The 19,779-nt window shown below is 42.9% G+C and overlaps 1 protein-coding gene and 1 long non-coding RNA gene across 12 annotated transcripts in view; one reads left to right on the top strand and one right to left on the bottom strand.

Annotated features, from left to right (window-relative positions):
- Window positions 1–19,779, bottom strand: part of ST3GAL3 (ST3 beta-galactoside alpha-2,3-sialyltransferase 3) — a 183,212-nt gene that overhangs the window by 86,667 nt on the left and 76,766 nt on the right. The gene's annotated exons all lie outside the window — the stretch shown is intronic.
- On the top strand, window positions 3,083–4,709 carry LOC125182232 (uncharacterized). Its single transcript, XR_007161555.2, has 3 exons — window positions 3,083–3,216; window positions 4,126–4,333; window positions 4,409–4,709. It is a non-coding gene; the product is annotated as an uncharacterized lncRNA (long non-coding RNA).

Genomic DNA, 19,779 nt, shown 5'->3' with positions numbered 1-19,779 from the left:
GGAGAATCCACTTGTAACACAAGAGGGGTCAGCCTGGTCCCACGTTTCTTGCAGCTGCCAGAACAGGAGCACGCTGTGGGGCTAGCAGGGGGCAGACCCGGTGGCAGACAAAAGAAGCAAAGGAGTAAGCGATGAGTAAAAAAGTACCTGTCAATGTAGGAAAAGCAAATATAAAGGAATATAAGGAAAATGTCACGAGTGATGTAACAGGAAGTCGCAGAAAAGAAAGGGGCAATACGTTGTGAAATTTCTGCCCATACTATATACATAGGTTCATACGTTAATCAGTTCACGCTGCATGATCTTCAGTTACAGGAGCTGTGCTGCTTCGTGTCAGACATTGGTCATCTAAATGTTTAGAAGGCAATGTTTAATTTTCCTTTGAAAGAGTTTTCCTGGTAAGCAAGTTTATTGTGTTGCGGTTTCTCAATTTCCCTTTGCAAGTTTAGGTAATACATTTGCTCCTTCTGTTGCTGCAGCTGAAAGTCTGATTTTAATGAGAGATTGCACATTTTGGTTAGCAGCTCAATCATTACATTCTTAAGCCTCTTTAAAATTCCTAGATGTACACAGTTCAGGACGGGTAATTTAGTGCTCATTAGTGTAGCAGTGAGAGAGACCAGAGCCTCTGCTTCACAGAGATTTTACTGTTCTGAAGTCGACTCTTAAGTGTACAGGGCTTGAAAGCGAAAAGACAGGAGGGCAGATTTACAAACCCACAACACAGACAAGAGCTGAGGTTTGAATTAGATACAGTCTGTCCTCCACCTCCTTCCTGTCTGCACAAGGCATCTCTGAGATGGAGCAGAGGCGGTAAGGCAGGAAAAGATGGGGGTGCTGGTGGACAAGCAGCAGAAGGCAGGCGAGGCAGCATCACACCCTTGTGGAAAGGCAAAGGGGGGATCCTGCTGGGGATCCCCCGCTACAAGAGGCACGGGGACACACTGGAGAGAGTCCAGCGCACTAAGGTGATTAAGGGATTGGAGCATCTGCCATGGGACACGCTGAGAGGGCTGGGGTTGTTCGGCCTCGAGCAGAGGAGGATCAGGGGGCTCTTACCGATGTGCATAAATACCTGGTGGGGGAGTAAAGGCGGCAGAGACAGGCTCTTCTCAGTGGTGACCGATGTGCAGAATAAGAGGCAGCGGGGAAAAAGAATTAAATACAAAAAATTCCATTTAAAATTAGAATTTTTTTCCTTGTGAGTGCAGTCAAACACCAGGACAGGCTGCCCAGAGAGGCTGTGGAGTCTTCATCTACGGAGATATTCAAACCCAGCAGAGCGCAGCCCTGAGTACCCTGCTCCAGGCGACCCTCCTTTGAGCAGGGCGTTGGACTGGCCCATCTCCAGAGGTCCTCACCCACCTCCAGCAGGCCGTGATGCTTCGATCCTTCTCCCCACAGAGCAAGGAACACTCAAATTACAAGAGCTCAAATCCTACCTAGGTCAAACCTCAAAAACAAGGGTCTGCTAAAACTCCACTTTATACAAATGTCATAATTCTTGCTGACCTCAACCAGCCTAACCAAATGATAAGACTACAAAACAGAAGAATGGCATTTAATTTGATCAATACCAGTTGCTATTCCACTGAGCTAATGCTTGACCACTGAGAGCTCATGAAAATCGGATTAACACATATAACTACGGGGTTTCATCCTCTGGAAATCACTGCTTTAATTTGCCACTCAACACAACTGGAAACCTGCGAGCATTAACGTCATCCGTTTGCTAACGTGCATATTTACCTGTCTTAAAACACACGGAAGTAATTTAACCAATCAAGGCACGTATTTAAGTGCAAATCCCTGGAATCTTATTCTGAAATGAAGGTGCCCATACAAATTTGATGCCTCCTGCAGAACAGGTATAGGGAAAGCAGGGGATTGCTCTGTTCAGTTGATGCTGAGGACCAGAAAGAAATAATCTAACACAGGAAACAGTAAGTTTCAGTATTTGTATTCAAAGGTCTCCTAAGGTTATAAATGCTCAATGTCTACCCACACAATTTAATGCCTCCACAGTTTAAGAGAAGAAGTAGAAGAACTGATAAATAAATCACGATCCGAGCACTGCTGCACACCTGAGAACAGTGTCAGGAGACTCAGGATTACAACACAGCCAGCAGGGCTGCTGCAGGCAAAGACAAAAGGACAGCAACAGAGCAGAGATTAAAAGAACAAAAAGGCCCAGCACGTCCAACAAGCATCGCTATAAACCGTTAAGTTGGGTTGTAAAGGAAACAGATAGTAAAAATGACAATTTCTCCCTAATGTTTTTTTTTTTTTAAGCTATTCTTCATCAGTCTTCTGACAAACTACAGAAACAGTGCAACTGCACAGGGAACACTAATAATGAGCAAAAACAGGAAAGCTGCTTCACTTTTGTCCTCAAGTCAAATTAATAATTCAACAACCTGTCAATTCCTCTATAAGTCGTAGCTCCCAACAACCTTACAAAACATCTAGAGAGTGGTAGAGTGTTCAGAAAACTGTAAATGCTGCAGCTCAGACACGTGATCTGGTTTCATAATTTGTGCCCACGAGCCATTTTGGCCAGCAGAGCAGGACATTTCCTGAATGCAGGCACACCGTGGGAACAATACGGACTTCTGTTTATCTGACCTGAGGTTTTGTTTCTACATCGTTTCAGCATGGAGCCAGCTGATGTGACAAAACGTATAAAGCAAGAGACTGGAGAAAAGAATTAGCAGCCAGCACTTGGGTAACATTGGCAGCTAGATGGCAGGTTTTATTCTCTAGAAGTACTATCCAAGCCTGAATCCAAAAATGTCTTTGAGGCCAGAGCCCCCCAGGCATGAAAGAGCTTATAGACGTCCAAAAAGTGGGTAACTCCCTTAGGACTGTAACATTCCCAGAGAGAAACCTTGTCACAAAGCCAAGGTTCCTGACAACACAACCACATCTCAATGATTTAACAAAGGCTGGCAAGCCCGCGAACTGCTGCTGCTTCTGTAATTCGCGGGACATGGATTTGCCCTTCCTCCAAGTATCTGCCCCTTTCCAGCAGCCACTCCAAGAGCACGTCCCGTTATCTTCTTGAGATTCTTCCTCCCGTTATCATCTTGTGGAAGCACCTTGGTCTGCTTAGTCCTTATTTCATTATCTTTCCCCATCCAAACGAAGGAGGAAGAAAAGCTGAAGCTAATCCCTCGCCTTCTTATGAAGCAGGCACTGTCCCTGTAACATTTATTCGTAAGTCCTCTATAACTTTCTTCAACTATTATCTTGAGAGTAGTCCTATGATGAGACTGACTCAGAAAGGATTTTGTGATAAGTTTTATCAGAACAGTTCAACCATTACCATGTTACATTATTCAAAGGGACAGGCAGCATGAAAGGTGCTTTTCCATCTCCACATGAAAATTTGGGCGTTAGGAACTTTCCATGACTGAGGTCAACATTCTCAAAATATGGTTCTTAGAGCTCAGTTTTCTAAGTCAATTTAAGTAAAGTAAGTCTAAAAAACCTTGTCCTAGATTTCAGAGGTATTGAATATGTTCAGCTTTTACGGCTTTATAGCACATATATCTAAAAATCAGGCTTTAAGGTACCTAAACCATGAATGTAGACCAAATTTTGGAAATGCTGGTTTATAGTCAAAGGCTTCAAATTGACTGCAAAAGAAACCAGAGCTCAAACAGTGCAGGTATATTTCAATTTAAAAAATATAGAAGTTTCCTATTATGAATCATTTGCTTTGAAAATATTTTCTGCTCATTTTTCTTAGTACATTAATGCTAGAGCACTTTAAAGCATCAGGTAGACAGCAAAGAATTACTGAGTCATGGCTTTGCTGGTCACATTCTTCCTTCTCTTCTTAAATAAATTTTAAAAACTAGCATTAATATTGCATTGAAGTTGTGGATCCATGCACACAAAACCCAGAATTTTCAATGTTCAACTCTTTAATGAGTTGCTCAGCCCCACTGTATATATGTAAGATTTTTTCATTTGTCTGCTTTTTGAAGTATAAGCCGTAATGGATGCGCTTTTAATAAGCATCTTAGACACTGTGGAACTTTACCAAAGTAGCAATGGACTGTTAAATATACTGCTGTCATATAGTTGTGCTAACGCTTATTTTTTTTACTTAATTCCTAGTGCTTGCAAGAGTGTGACGTGCATTTTGATTACTGCTCTGACACCTCACCTGGCTTCCCTACGGCACCTGCAGGAAATATGCTCCTTCAGAAACACATGAAAAGAAACCTACACTCTTCTGCAGCACAATTCCCCGCAGGCAGAGCTCTTACGATTGCAATTGAATTATTCCAACTTCCCCTTTGGTCTTCCAGATACCAAGCTACAGGTATAGCTACTGTGTTGGGTGGTTTTTTTTGTTTTTTTTGGGGTGGTGGTGGTGTTAAATTACATCTCACTGCAGGTGAAGAAACCAAGACATTAAATTCAGAGCTGCAACAGTTGAACTCACACGGTATTGGAAGGCACTGCAGCAAACGCTGAAAAAACACTCTAAATTAGCACCTTACAATCATTCCCTTTATTAGGTTTTCTGACTAGTTCCAAACTAGAGGACTGAAGACTAGAAGACATAATCAACACAGGCCAGGAAAAAACCTCTTCTCCTTGCCTGTGGGCAAAATGCTTTGCCAGTCGTCTGTGTACCTAAACACAAGTACTCCTCCTTCCTCATCAGCGGCATAATTCAAAGCATCTGAAAATGAAAACTGTAAAATGAAATAATAAAAGCAGTAAAGGAGTCAACATTTAGAAACTTCACAAGGATAATTCTTAACATTTACAACCTCTATTAGTAACATGATCACTTTACAATGACTTCTATCATCACCGTACATTTCTATTATTCGTTAATAAAGTGTGGTTTTACTCTTTCACAATACACTGAGTTGTCTTTCAGGACAGCCACGCGCTAGGTAGACCTCACCTTCCTCCAATTACTGAGCACAACTGAGCAATACGGCATATAAACAATGGGTGTTCTAACTTACCTTGAGGTCAGAGACCTTTCAGCACATCCACATGATATAACACAACATTGTGCAAGGACCTCAGGCTCCTGCCAAGACAACCTTGCAAGCAGGCACTGTGGCACGCCATGAGGAGGTAAAAGCTTCATCCCAAGAGCAGCACAGACATGTCAGAGAGAATAAAATAACCCACGAGGGCTGCTAGCTCCGGCACAACACCCACAGATGAGCTCCTCCTTCCAAAGCCAGGTTCACCTCCACCATTTCTCGCGTTGTGCACGCACTCCGTAACACGTCGCTCAAACTTATCCCATTCAAACTCACAGGGTAATTCGTGGCAACATTTGGCAAAGAGACTATGCGATTCAAACCCACTTTCCTTTCCTCCTGCCAGACATATGAGCGACATTCTGCCTTATCTTGCTTTTTTCCCCTAGTCTCAGGTACCCAGAGACAAAGATTAAACAATTCTGAATATTTTTACAGGAAAGTATCATCCAATATTTCCTTTGTGCAATTAAATCCACTACAGACTTGCAAACAGCTTGTATGAGCTGTCAGAATGTTCCCAGATTTGCTTGGAAAGAGAAAGAGATTTTGTGTTTAACTAAGCTAACAATTAAGTGGTTGGCAGCAACTGTCAGGCCAACAAGCCTGAATTTAATATAGTGGAAGAGAGTTAGTGAAAGGAGAAAGATCTTGTCACTGGAAGCACGACAAATGAGAAGGGTGAACTTAACAGCAGTTTTACAAGAGACTAAAAGGAGCAACACAAGTGTAAACAAGAGGAGAAAGAAGCACATCACTGTAATAATACTAAAAAGAGAAAGTCCCAGCTCAGGGCTCAGCTATGTGAAGAGGGGGCAGCTTGATGCTGTCCGTACAACAATTCTGGAGCAGAATCCCACGGGTTATGCCTCTACATGGGTATACTATTTGGGTCACATTTAGCAATCGTGTCTTGTTATTTAGCAACGCAGATGCAGGACTTGCTGATTCATACAAGCCAACCCAGAACACGAAGTGTTTGGGTTCTCTTTTCCTGTTAAAGTCTTTGTTATTTACTGCCTGCAAGATTGCACTGAAGTTCCAGCCAAAATTCATTTCTGATGTTTCCAATGTACATTCCAAACCCAAAAAAACATGGCACCACATCAAATGTTAAAGTAAGATCATTATCATCCAGCTGCCAAAGAGTTCCTACAGGTTCAGAGACAAAGACTAACAGAAATCGTGAACAGCAGTGCACCAAAACGAGCTGACAAGTGTTTGCACCAAAACGGCATCACAGCACAGTGGGAGATGTAGTGATCTACAGGACAGAAAAAAAAGATTTTACCGTGGATGGGAAGGGATAGATAAGACAGTGGCTTATAGCCCCGGGGCTACACAGAGAGGGTAGCATGAAGAATTGCAAAACGGGCAGAAACATTCAGTGCAGAAATGGCAGAGCGATCTTTTGCCAGCAGAATAATCCGGTAGCCTCCAGGAATGTTACTAATGATGTCAATCACAACTTTAATCGGACCAAAGCCGAGGTCCAGTTGTGCTAAGCACTGCAAAACGGAGACCACTGACCAGCCCCTGCGCTGAAGAAAACGTCTGTCATTCATCCAGACAGGGGAAAGGCAGCAAATCCCCCGAACAGAGGGAACTACACAATGGCAGCAGCTATTTCAGCCCCATAATTTGAGAAACAGGTGTAGGTCAGAATGAAACGGCACGGTATGAAGAAACTAAGGCACTAATGCAGGCATAACTAATGAACCGCCCTGATTTAAGGAAACCTGGAAAGTTCTAAGGCAGCTGTGGGCAATAAAGCCAGGAAGGCCTTAGAATACAGATGTAAATGAATCAGCTCAGTAATGGGGCAAATTTAAGGAAGTTCAGACTGAAAAGCTGAAAAGAATTCCTCAGTCAACCACCTTCAGGATTTGTTTGAATTTCTTGTATCTATTTAGCTGTTGCAGCTCTTTAAACTTTCCTAAACCCAAGGTGACCTTTAAAAAAAAAAAAAACTGAAAAATTTGCCAGCACATACAAACATATTCTAAAACATGCTGTCCGGAACAAACAGTCTTCAGAACAGGGCACCAAATAGTCTCTATAATAAACCAAGAGCAATTAGGCTGCTGGGAAACAAATTAGCTCATTTCATTTCAGCAGAGAAAAGGTGGCTGCAATGCTCCAGGGACGATGTGAACTGTGGGGGTCTTTTACTGAGCGACCCTGACTGCAAGCCCACCAGTTTGTACCTGTCAGGGGGAACTGACACAGCTTCCAGAGCCCAGGAGGCAAAGCTTTGCACTGGCCCATGAAAAATAACAGGCAGTGCTCCCTCCCTGGGCCCCATGATCCCTTAAAACGCCCCCAAATAGCCAGAACTCTCTGGACCACCAGTACAGAACCTCTTGGTCTTATCTGCTGCCTCCAAATCCACCAGTTCCATCCCATCTTGCTTCCTAAGCTAGAGAAATTGTAAAGCTAAATTTCTCAGACATAATATGAGTATCCAGAAATATCCAGAACCATCAGGAGCTCCAAAGCTCGAAGAGGATGAGCTGAGAGATGTGTCTCTGGTTCTTACCCAGACTGTTACTACACAGACACTACTTACAGACAGCTCAGCATTCAGCTTCCATTCACATGCTAGAGAGCAGCGCGAACAGGGCGCACACACGTTAAATACATTTCCTGACGCAGGACTTATGAAGTGCTGTATAAGGCCTTTTAAGGTCTTATGCTGCGAACAAGAAATGTTACTATTTTATTTATAAAAACAGTAAACAGAGACACAGCCAAAGAGGGGTAAAGGAGGGCCACTTACTATGCAGCCTGTGCAATCCACCCGCACGAGAAGGCCAACGGAGCTGAGAGGAGAGCTCTGGGGAGGAACCAGAGAGATGGAAGAGATCATTGAGCACGGGAGAGGAAGGCCCAGGGCTGTGGCACTGTGCAAATGCTGAAGGTGAGAAAGGGAACAAGCATCTTCCTCCCTAAGACTGGTGTGAAAAGCAGCTTTATGGAGTCAGAGTTGACACTTTGCTTCTCCACAGCTGATACAAGCCTCCCAACTCTTCAAGCAGCTGATGAAGTTAAGAAGCGATGTCAGGCATATTCAAAGGCTTGCATTTGGCTAATTTCATGGTTTTGTTTTGCAGCTATTTCCAAGCTACTAATCGAATAACTTAAACTGTGATTTCCTCCAAAAATTTTTTTTTTTAGTGGTCTAACGAAGAGAAGGTGCATTGTAACCTCCAAAAAAAAAAAAGAAACCCACCCAAACCTACATAAAATGTAGCAAACACTCTGAACACCTGTAAACTGAGACAAGCTTGAAAACGTCCACTATTGTGTTTCTAACTCTTAATGCAGGCTGTTTCAGACCTGACTTTGCCAGGTCTTAGGTATTAGACAGGAAATTCAGTAGCAGTTCAAAATCAGTGCCATGGTAAAAAACAAAACAAAACAAAACAACAACAACAACAAAAACAAACATAGGGAAGTGAGATTCCCACAACTCTAGAAAACCCCACACAACACAGTAGCACGTTAAGTACCAGCTTTAAATTAGTTTTCCCACTTAAGTTTTTACCCCTTAACAGCCACAGAGTAGTCACTATGGAGAACCTGTTGAGGTCTCTTCCCAAACCAGCCATCTTGGATATATACGGGTCATCTTCCCCACAAGGCAGAATGCCTTCTCAGAGATGCCTGCTTCATGCTCTCCAAATACAGTGACTCTGATCGTTATTCAGTTTATCAACCACATGTAAAAATCCTTCGTGCATTTCTAGAGAGGCAATACAATTTTGTTAAAGATAGCTCTAGTCATCAATAAACCTGGCTGCAGGAACATCTTCCTCTTCCCTTTCCCCTCATGCCTCTCCCCTCTCCACTGTCTTTATTGGGGTTCTTGCATCTTCAGTGAATAAGATTTCTTTAGATTAGCTAAAGACAGGATTATCTCAGAATAAACTGCCCTCCTGGTATCACTTTATTTGAATTACTGGATCTTCTAATTGTTTATCATAAACCAACATTCAAATATTTTGAAATCTTAACTGAATAAAGACAGTTCTGTCAGTGAAAATATTTACAGTAGCCTCACTAATTGAGCCTGATTCCAGCTTCCTGAATCTCATTACAGTAAGCTGGGCGCTGCTGTAAAAGTGAAACAAATACGAGATGAATAAAAACAAACATTTAGAAACACAAGCAACTGCTTCGAGTGACATTAATCATTCCAAAAATTCTGTCAAAAACATCCCTCTGACTGGCGTCTGTCAAAATATCTCCGATTCATCATTGTATGGACATGGCTGAGACGGAGAAAGAAAATACGCACAACAGCCAGCACTGCAAAACTGGTACAGCTCAGAATTTTGAAGTGAATTATTTTGGTATGTTAGAGCACTCCAGCAGTGGCATGTTTCACAGTATTCACCTCCTGTTCCCCCTGGGCAGCCTGATACCGGCACCTTCCCCTCCTTCTTGGAGTGCACAATGTCTGGAAGCTAATTATGCAGAATGAAGTGCTGTTTTCCCTGTGTTTTCTGTCCTACAACACACAAGAGATGATAAAACACTGAAAATCCACGGAGACACAAACAAGGGAAGCAATGCAAGCAGGAGCACGTTCAGTAAGAGTGGTGGTGGTGTATGATTATACACTAGAAAAAACACGTAGACAGGCACGACGGCATGGAGTACCGCTCCTCTGTGGAACAAACTTCCCAGCAAGCAGCCTCCTGGGTTTGACCGAGCCTTTCCACACTCATGCACCAGCTGAACCCCTTCATCCCACCCAGGATGGCTCACTTTGTCCAGTGGCTCCCAAGTTAAAGGCAAACCGTCTCACCTGAGAACCTGAAGCTTCTGCTGTGGGCATGGACTCTGCCTTAGGCTTCCTGCAGCTTTACTGCAACGTGGCAACGCGTTGGCCAAATATCTTCGCTTGGTGTCGTACTGGCTAGCGATGGCAGGGGGTTGGTAGCTGGGGGCTGCAGTGGTGACATGTGTCAGGAGGCCAGGGACAGCTGTATGTCCCTTCCAGCCAGCCGCAAGTTCAGAGGAGGTAAAGGGGTGGGCAGGTGTCTGACTTAAACTGAGCATGGGGAAGGTGGAAGAAAGGCGATTACTTACATGCTTGCTTGGTTATGTTCTTTTCCCAATACCAAAATCTGTGATCAGAAGTTGGCATCAACGAGCAATAAACTAAGTTAACGTTCCCCGAGTTGGAACTGCATTGTCTGCAACGAGCAATAATTCAAAAATACCCACATTTCACTATCACGATTTTTTTTCCCCAGTTAGATTTCCATTGTTTAATTCACAAGTTTTCCATTATCCAGGTCGGCTTACCCTTCTCTTATGTTGAATAAATGAAAGCTTAGGAATGCAGCTATCTGCAACAGAAGGACTTCAACTCGATAGTCCTGGAGGTGTGTCCTGCTCTTACGGTTTTAGTTCAGTTTCCATCTGAGGAAATTAAAAGCTATTAACATGACAGGAAAACACCACCTGTTAACTCTAGCTTCCTCTCATTTCCTGTCTGGACATGGTTTAGGAGTCCACCAGTTACAGCAAATCCTAATAATGCAACACCAAAGAACAAAGGATGTGTCCCTCAGAGAGGAGGCAGGTACCTCGAACTCCCCCCTGCACACCCAGCGAGGAGCAGACACCAAATACAATTCCGTCACACCGCTGACCTGGGAGGAGCGAAGCAGAATAAACCTCCTTTCCTCTTAGGAAATGAGACTACTACTTTCCTGCTAAAACACCTTCCCCACTGAGCCCAGGCGGAACATCTTGCTGGTGGAGCAGGATGGATCTTTTGCCAAGACACCACGGCCAGGACGGGCCAACTGCTTCTCTGCTGATGCATCTACTCGGCCAAGTTTCTTTACCCTTGACACACGAGGAAACCCCTGTGTGAAACGAGCAGTTACAGAGCAGAAGTAAACAAGCCTAGCATTTATAAACTGTTTGGTATCCTGTTGTTCCATAAATAGTTATCATTACCCAGGAGATCAGAACTGTCCAAAGGAGGAGAAATGCCCAGTACACGTGCTGACTAAAATCCCCAACAAGGGAAAAACAGAGAAAGTTTGTGGTTTTCTTATTTTAGCTCTCTTTGCTTAAACCGGGACCTGTAACGCTTACTCTGCCTCCTTCAAATTTAGGACATCTTTTCCCAACAGCTCCAAGAGCAGCAGCCACAGGTCCAGCAGCGACGGGCTGCGTGCTAGCAGAGCCCTGCGGCCAACATCTTCCTCTGCAGATGCCGAAACTCCACAGACGATGTTTAAGAAACAAATCAAAAGCAAAAAGAGCTGGCCACCACCTGCTCTAAAGAGCTGCCTATTTTGCCAAAGGTTACATTCAGACTGCCTGGAGCTGGATATTGGAGCTTTAAATACCCACCCGACCATCAGGTTACGCATTTACAAACAAATGCTTAAAATATAAACAACATTTGCAGAGCAGATAGGCTGTGCTGCTCATCCCTAACCCACTGCTTGGTGAAGCAGCTGGTGTGGCTTTGAACCTCCCTTGAGACCAGTCCAAAGTTGGTCCTTTCTGTCCAAAACGGAGCTGGAGACCCTCACACCGCAACAGTGCTGTCCTGAGCACTTGGACAACCTGGGGCGGACCCAACAGGGACAGGGAGAGCCCTCATGGCCCAAGTACCTTTCCCTTGCCTGTCATGGTCAGGTTTTATAACACAATTCCACCTTTCTTGTAGCATTCCTGGGATTTGTATTTGGAACTGTTCATTCACAGGCAGGTCTTTCAGTGTAAACTATTTCCTTCCCAAATAAATAAATTAATTTCTCAGGAATCTTTACGACACAGAATCACTGTCAACAGTGCAATTCCGCATGTATCCCAAGGTATGCACTTGTCTAAACACGAACCTAGGCTGGCACTGCTGATAAACGGGTTAGAAACAAGCTAAAATTTGTGCGACATCAATTCATAAAGGGCAAGCCATATAACCCTCTAAAATGACAACCTTTTGGTTTTATTTCTTTTACGAGAACAGTGCAAGACGCGTTATATGAAATATCCACAATTCTGAGGCTTTCTTCGGTTGTTTAAGCTTGGAAGAATAACAAATCAGAACGGCAGATGCGATGATTTTCAGGACAGTCACAAGGAAACACGTTTTTCTTCAGAGCTGGGTCACAAGTGGGACGTGGGGTAAGCTAGGGCCCTGGCTCTCACAGGAAGTTTCACGGCATGTAAAACAATGACTCCAAGTACTTCAGGAGAGAAAAAAACAACCGTGACCGTTGTTAAAGTGATGGCAAATCACACAAAAAGAAAAGCACTTTTTTTCTGAATGCATAAATCTTCAGATATGTAGCAAAAAAGAAGCAGAATGAAAAAAAAAAACACCATACTGAGTAAAATACAGCATCTCATTGCAGTCGGCTTCACGTCAGTACGTGGTGACACATCTGCCTTGCTTTCCAGCACTGAAAGTGATTTGGGTTGGCTTGAAGCAGTGACCGAGAACCCTTGTGAAACCACAGGAACTCCACCAAGCCACCGTGCTCCCTGACATTACTACAACAGTTAGTGTTACTTCTACAATATTTAGCAATTCATCCTTGGATTTTGTTTTTGCTGCATAGTTACCTTAAAATTATAGGAAAAGAAAAAAAAATTACATTACCAAGAAAGTAATTACCTAAAGAACTTAGGCTGCTCACACTGCAGTGGAGCTTCTACAACGTTATCTGACCAGCATCCTCAAGTGACTTTTCACGTTGCTACAGTCAAAAGAGAATTTTTTTGTAATCTTTCTAGTTTTCACCTTCATTTGCCTAATGTAGAGTTGGAGGGCTCCCCAGACTCTTTCTAATTTAGCCTAATAATCTTGCATAAATTAGGCTTGGTTTTCATCCGTACTGTTAGCCAGTGTGCATTGGCTGGGTGACAGCATTTGCATGCCCTGATGCTACTGAAACATTTCAATAATTGAACAAAGTGTGACAGCAAAAAGGGAGGAGGGAAAGGTAGAAGAAGAAAATAAATTGATTTGAAATACATCCCCAAATAGGGAACTTGATTAAAACCCCCAGTAGGGAGAACAAACAATTATCCACTCTGCAACACAATGCAGGAAAAACTCTGAGGGAAGCTGCACAATTTTTACATCAAGGAGAAACCACTGGTGACGTGCAGAGCCTCAAAGACACCAGGAAACTTCCTGAGGCTCAGGGAAGATGATGGGGTGGACCAATAATGATGAACCTTCAGAAAGCAGGTATCGGAATTTTAATGAAATGAGAAACACTCAAAAAGCTTTCCTAAAGGAATTTATGAGTAAAAGAAAAGAAGGCAAGACATGCATATATAAAAAACAAACAAAAAATAACAACACTACAACATGGCAATACTACATACAGAATTCAACTTTCATGCTGATATTTTCATTTTAATAATATACTGCTAATATCTTTTACATAAAATTTCTCTGAACTAAAAGCACTATGTCGATCATTGAGAAGTGAAGAAAGAATTGAAATAGACTCAAATGCACTCAGATCCTCAAACAATCTTTGCTGCAAGATTTTTCCTGAAAGTTAAATATTCTTATTAGTATAGCTTTTGAGCAGATGGGCCACAGCAACAGAGCCCAAACACATGCACAATAAAATATGCTCATTTGGGGGCATGTGTTAAATTTATTGCTTCTATTACAATCATGCATGTTCACACAAACACAGCTATTTATTTGTACATTTGCAAAGCTGTAATCACCCCCTCACCCCCCTGCTTTTTTGTTTGTTTTGGTTAAAGTTCAGAATTTCAAAATAACTATAGTATTCGGGGGGGAGGCAGGGGGAAAAAGAGAGAAAAAAAATCCTGTTCCCACTTTGGCATAAGATGCAGTGTGTACTCATACTGAGGTGAGAACACAGATGCTCTTACACCTTTCCCGAAGGCAAAAAGGCACACGCACCCCAAGGTCCTCGTGCCCATATCGGACCTTTCACCTAACAATCTCACTTAATTCAGAAGTCATGGAAAGGATTCTGAAGACAAACTTCTTGGGCACGAAGCCTGCACATCACATGGACTTGCACACATTTATTATTAATCTTGAGAGAGGTTAAGCATGAAAGATTTCAGCTCCAAAAATAGATCTTGCATGGAGCCTACTGTCATGATGAGCACATAGGAACTGCATGTACTCTGCACATTTTTTGAAAGTGAAAACAGTCAACATGGGATTAACACGAACAACCTGCACGAACTGAGGGTGAAAGCAGACACCTACTTCCTGCCCAGGTGGCTGAAGGGGTTTTTGCAGTCCCATCACCTCAGCTCGGCGTACCCGCGCTGCAACCCTTGCCTGGGCTGGTACGGTGATTTGGTAATTCCATAAACTGGATCAGTGAACTCATCTGGATTAAAAATAAGCTTGCGCAAAAGGAGCCGATGGATGGGGGAGGGAAAACTAACATTCGGACATGAGGATTATTTTACTTATCCAGTTTATTGCACTGTCTGCAGGTGTTTATGCTAGCTCAGGTAGGGGAGCAGCACAAGGGACCGACAGCATGAACTCCTTAAGCTAACAAAGCCAAGACAGAAAGGGTACGCAGAACAACACCTGGATCTCAGGGCAATGAATTTAGGAGCTAGCGCTGAAGTTCTGCTTGCACAGCCTCATCTGCTCATCTCTGGCATTACAATCGTTGCTCTCTACGACAACAAAGACTGCAGGGAATCAAAGAAAACTATCAAAGAGAAATGAGTTATCTGACCACACTCTCTAACCTCAGCTTTGCTTATCACCTGTACCAGTTTTCAACGCCCTGAACGTCAGTTACCAAATGCTGCCACTTAATACCTGCCTCCTCCTGAAGCCTGTGCAGGTGGAACCGACTGAAGCAGTCGGTGCATTGTGAAGGACAATCCCATTTCCATGGTTATAAATAGCAACAACAGCTCAGACAACAATCCTAGCTTGAACATTAAAAGCAAACGTCTTCTAAAAGACTGTGCTGCACATTCACTAAACCACAGCCAGCTGAGACGAAATATTTTGTGAGATAACATACTTTTCACCTTTAGGCAGAAGTATGAGAGATTTGAGCCTCTCAGATGAGTGCTCGGCAATAAAACACACACAGGAATTAGCAAAGGAACATACATTAGGACCTGGTGTATCCTCTGACCCGATTCTGTCACTCAAAATCTACGTTAATGTATGTTTTAAAAAAGCACCCTCTGTGTTTTCAAACTGGATATAATACGCAACGCACAAAATACAGAGGTGAAAAAGTGAGAGAATCAAAACGTACAGGGAAAAAAAGGCAGTATTTCATCACAAGGAGAAGGGTAAAGCAGTGCAGCGGGCTACACTTGCTGCCAATGAGGGTGGTGTGGCAGACGAGGACGTGTTACGGGAAAAGCCGCCGAGACCTGGGTGGGGAAGCAAGGTGCTGCCCTGACAGCAGAGGCGCTTTGATGAGCACCACGCCGCACGCATGCTTTGGCTCGCACGCTTGTTTAGCCGGGGTTTCTACAAAACACAGAGCAAGGAGGCGACGGCAGGCACGCGGCGTGCTCTGGCTCCCGGGTCGGGAGGCAGGCACTGAGCAGCATGCAGGATGGAGAGGTGCGAAACGCCGACTGCTCAGTGCCCCTGGGCACCGCCGCCACCTCCATCCCTCCCATCCTGGAGTCCTGAGCTCCTGAGAGTGGAGTTCACCAAGGAACTGAGGGAAGCTTAGGGCGTTCAGAACTTACCAGGAGAAAATATACCTCCATCAACATGCACCTGTCCCTATATACTGAAAAAAAACCACAACATATATATGTAGAAAAAATATGTATGTATATATATACATATATACCTACAAATATATATGTAAATAAAGAGTACTACTACTCACTGCACCCAAAAAGATCACAAACTACGCAGAAGGCAGGTCATGCTGCAGTCAGGGAACACTTTAAAACTCCCATAGCAATTCTGAGTGGTAAACTAATTACCCAGCCTGGTTCTTCAGTGAGCTCTCCAGAACCACATGAAGCTGCCATCCTTTGGCTTCCTCCTCTCTTCTTAAATAGTTAATCAAAAAGAAAACAGCAGTCACCTTCCTGGCAGCCTCTGAGCACGGAGCTCATGCCCTGTCACTTGAGCACAAGCCCATGCTGCGTATGGCAGTACTTCACGAGGTGCTGAGACAGGCAAACATGACCCAAGTCAGCTCTAAACAAAGGGATGATAATTCTCTTTTCAAAATATTCTTTTTTTTTTTTTTCCCTGAATATCTAAGTAACAAAGCAGGAAAGCGTAGATCAGAAAGGTGTTCCTGTGCGCTTATTATAAGAAGCACAAGTTCCAAGAAGGAGATACGGAAATGAAGGGGGAAGTGTTTGGGATGAGGGGATCACATTTTGAAATCATCCCAATCCACGCTAAAGTCCTTGCTAAGGCTCCAGTTCCACCTGAAACTCCAAGCCTTATCAGAATCATGCCCTTTAGGAAACAAAACAAAACAAAACACGTTCTTAAGAATAAAAGCTTCATAAACTGTATCTGCAGGACAGTGATGGCAAAGAAAATTTTGCTGAGCTCAGATATCAAAAGTACAGGAGTCTCTGTACGTGATGGAGAAAGGCACTCCGGAGCTGTGCTGGCTATTACACACCTGGCCTGTGTAAGTGGAGGAAAGCACAGGAGTCAAGACCTATAACATTAAGGGGGACCTAAGCATCAGAAAAATAAAGACAAATGACAAATGACGAGAGAAAGTCACCAAAACGTCTTTATCTGAAGTATACCCGTGTCACGCATTCCCCATTGCTATGAAAGTTTAAAACATTTTGAACTTCATGTACAAAGAAACAATTCAGCCTGAAAATATAAAACCAGAAGAGATTATGTGAGAGCTGGTTTTCCTCAGAGTGGAGAGTGGGCTGCTGTATTTAAAATGAACTCTAAAAAAGAAAAACATGAATTTTGTGAATGTGAAATGTCAATTGCTAATCAGTAGAAAGTTTACAGCAAAATAACCAAATAAGTGAAACTCATTTTGTTTATGAACTGACTTAAAGGAGTTTATAATTCATGTATATAAGATTATTATTTTTTTTTTTAGCACCAAGTCACTAGAAAGAGCTGTTTATAACCATATTCTTGGCACTAAGAAATAGTCTTACATAAATTCACTATTTTGGTCACAACACCTATAACTTCTTTATATATCAGACTTTCTCTTCCCCCATAATCCGAAATCCTTTCAGACACTCTCTCTTTAATACTTCTTCCCCATATTCTCTTACCAAACACAGATTCACAAGTCTGTAGGCTGCATTCCCTCTGTATTTACCAACTCCTCGAATTTCTGGTGTTAGCAGCCAGCTTACAAGAGTCTGTGGTTGGAAAACTGGCAGTAGCTGAACTGTCCCAGGCTGGCACGGCAGCCACAAACTGTGGGCAGAGGTCTTTTTTCTCATTCAGTAAAGAACATGGCATAGAAAAAGAAATAACTGTACACAGGCAGCATCGTTTCCACAGCAAGGCCAGACAGAGGGGAGACTGCAGTGCTAACACAAACACAAGTTAGTGCCTTCCACACAAAGGTCACAGCATTAACTCCAGACTCGTAGGTGACCTCAGATCTACTAAAAATAGTCAAATTCACTGAACAAAGACCTACTGATGCGATTCTACCAAAGACGCTTGCCACTTTCTTTGTTTCATTGAGAAACCAGTAACCTTACTTCAGGCACTCTGAGTCACTGTCTACTGTTAGTCGGCTTTTAAGAGGCAGAATCAGATTGTTCTGGAAAGTGAAAAATGAGATAACCGAGGTCTCGCGGCAGAACTCCTCCGTTTGCAGTGAGCACCAGAGGCAGCCCAGCTGGCCAGCTCCTAGCGGAGATGCAACACTGAGATCGTGCATCCACTCCTCTTGGTGGGCAATGCATGTCCTGAGTCAGACTGCAGCGTGTTTCTATGAAGCTATGCCAGTCTGCCTTTAAGTCACACTAATTAAAAAAAAACAACAACACAGAAACACCAAAACCCAAGTCAATAAAACTTGATTGTCAGTTTGTTTATTTTTTTTTTTATTTTTTTTTTTTTATTCTATGAAACTTATTCTCAGGGAAAAAAATAACTGGAAATAGCATGAAATAACACTTCCCTTCATTTACTTTAAACCTGGTACACTAAATTTCCTTTTAATATCTCTGAATCTTGTACTGAGAGAAGCAATCACCTAAACATTATCTCCATGACACTTACTGCTTTACTCCGTTATCAATCCCTTCTGCTCTCTGATTTCTCTACCTCCAACTGAAAAGTCTAAGTCTACTCAATCTTTCTGATCACAGAAATAACTCCGCATTCTTGTTTATTCTTTATTACCACCATATATATTGAATTATTCTAGACCTGTTTCAAAATTAGTTGAAGAGAATCACATCCATTATTGAACAGAGGTGCACGGCAGGAGACACGGTGGGATAACATTCTTATTTTTTCTGCATTTCTCTTTTGATATGTTCCCTCTTTTAGCCGCCACTGGTCAATAAGTCACAGAACCATCCACAGTAATTCCAATTTCTCTTTCCCGATTTGCAAGGCATAACTGAGTACATCATTGGGTATATGCCGTCAGATCAATCTTCTCAATAAACACTGTCTGCCATCTATCAGAACCAAACCTGGCCTGCTATTCTGTCGTCCCATCGCTTTGTTGCTTTTGGTCTTGCAACCTGGAAAAATGTGTCAGCGTTTATTATTCAATCCGTTCCAGATATTTTATGAGCACTTGGAACACCACAGATCCCAGCACACGTCCTGCAGAGGACTCCATGAGTGACATTGCTGTATTGTCCAATCTTCTTTTTTTTTTTTTCCCCCCATACCATTTCCAGTCTTTGCCTAGTCACTACCTAATCACTACAGGGTTACGCCAGTTTAATCTCCTAACAGTCTTGGAAACCCCAAGAGGTGTTTTGTTTTTTAAATAAGAAATCCAGACACGCTGTGTTAGTTAAATCACCTTCACCAAATGCTCATCCAGTCACTCACACAACATGAGCACATTTACAAGCCCAGACTTCCTGCTACAGAAGACAACTTGACTCCTCTCTATTATCGCCTTTATCCTTGTTAACACCAACTCTATTCGTTTTTTTATAGTTTCTACCAAGGTGCCTAATACAGAAACCAGGCTCTCTAATAGTTTCCAGTTTCCCAAACACTCCGTGAGCCCCTCTTTAAAAGCCTGACACGTTTACTGCTTTTCATTCTTCCCCTCTAAGGCCAATTTAAGCGATGGTTATACACAACCGTGTGTAACTCAGCAACTTCATCGCCGAGTTCTTCACAAAGTAAGAACTTTTCCTAGCAATTCATTGTGCTGATTTGCTCCAAAATGTCACCCTTCTGACAGCTTCCCCCAGTTAGCTCCCCACAAAGGAGGTCTCCACATGGGAACCACTCTGCAGTGAATAGCAATGCAAATAACTTCTCTGCTACGGCTTTACCTTCCATTAGCGCACATGTAATATTATGATCATCTAGCAGCCCATCAGGATCTCTGGCAGGCTTTCTGCTTTTGACAGTTGGACAAAAAGTTTTATTATTTTTCATGCCTTTCTAAAGTTGTTCCTCAACATTTTTTTGGCCTACCTTACTACGGTGTATATTTAACTTGCCAAAGTTAATGCTCTTTCCTATTCTCCTCATTTGGATATGTCTCCTGCTGCAGAAACATGACTTATTTCTACGGAGCCTTGTTTACTTTACTGGTTAAGC

Source organism: Anser cygnoides, chromosome 8 (genome assembly GCF_040182565.1).
Source record: "Anser cygnoides isolate HZ-2024a breed goose chromosome 8, Taihu_goose_T2T_genome, whole genome shotgun sequence".
NCBI lineage: Eukaryota > Metazoa > Chordata > Aves > Anseriformes > Anatidae > Anser > Anser cygnoides.
The sequence above is the reverse complement of the archived record's forward strand: the minus strand, read 5'-3'. Positions and strand labels throughout refer to the sequence as shown.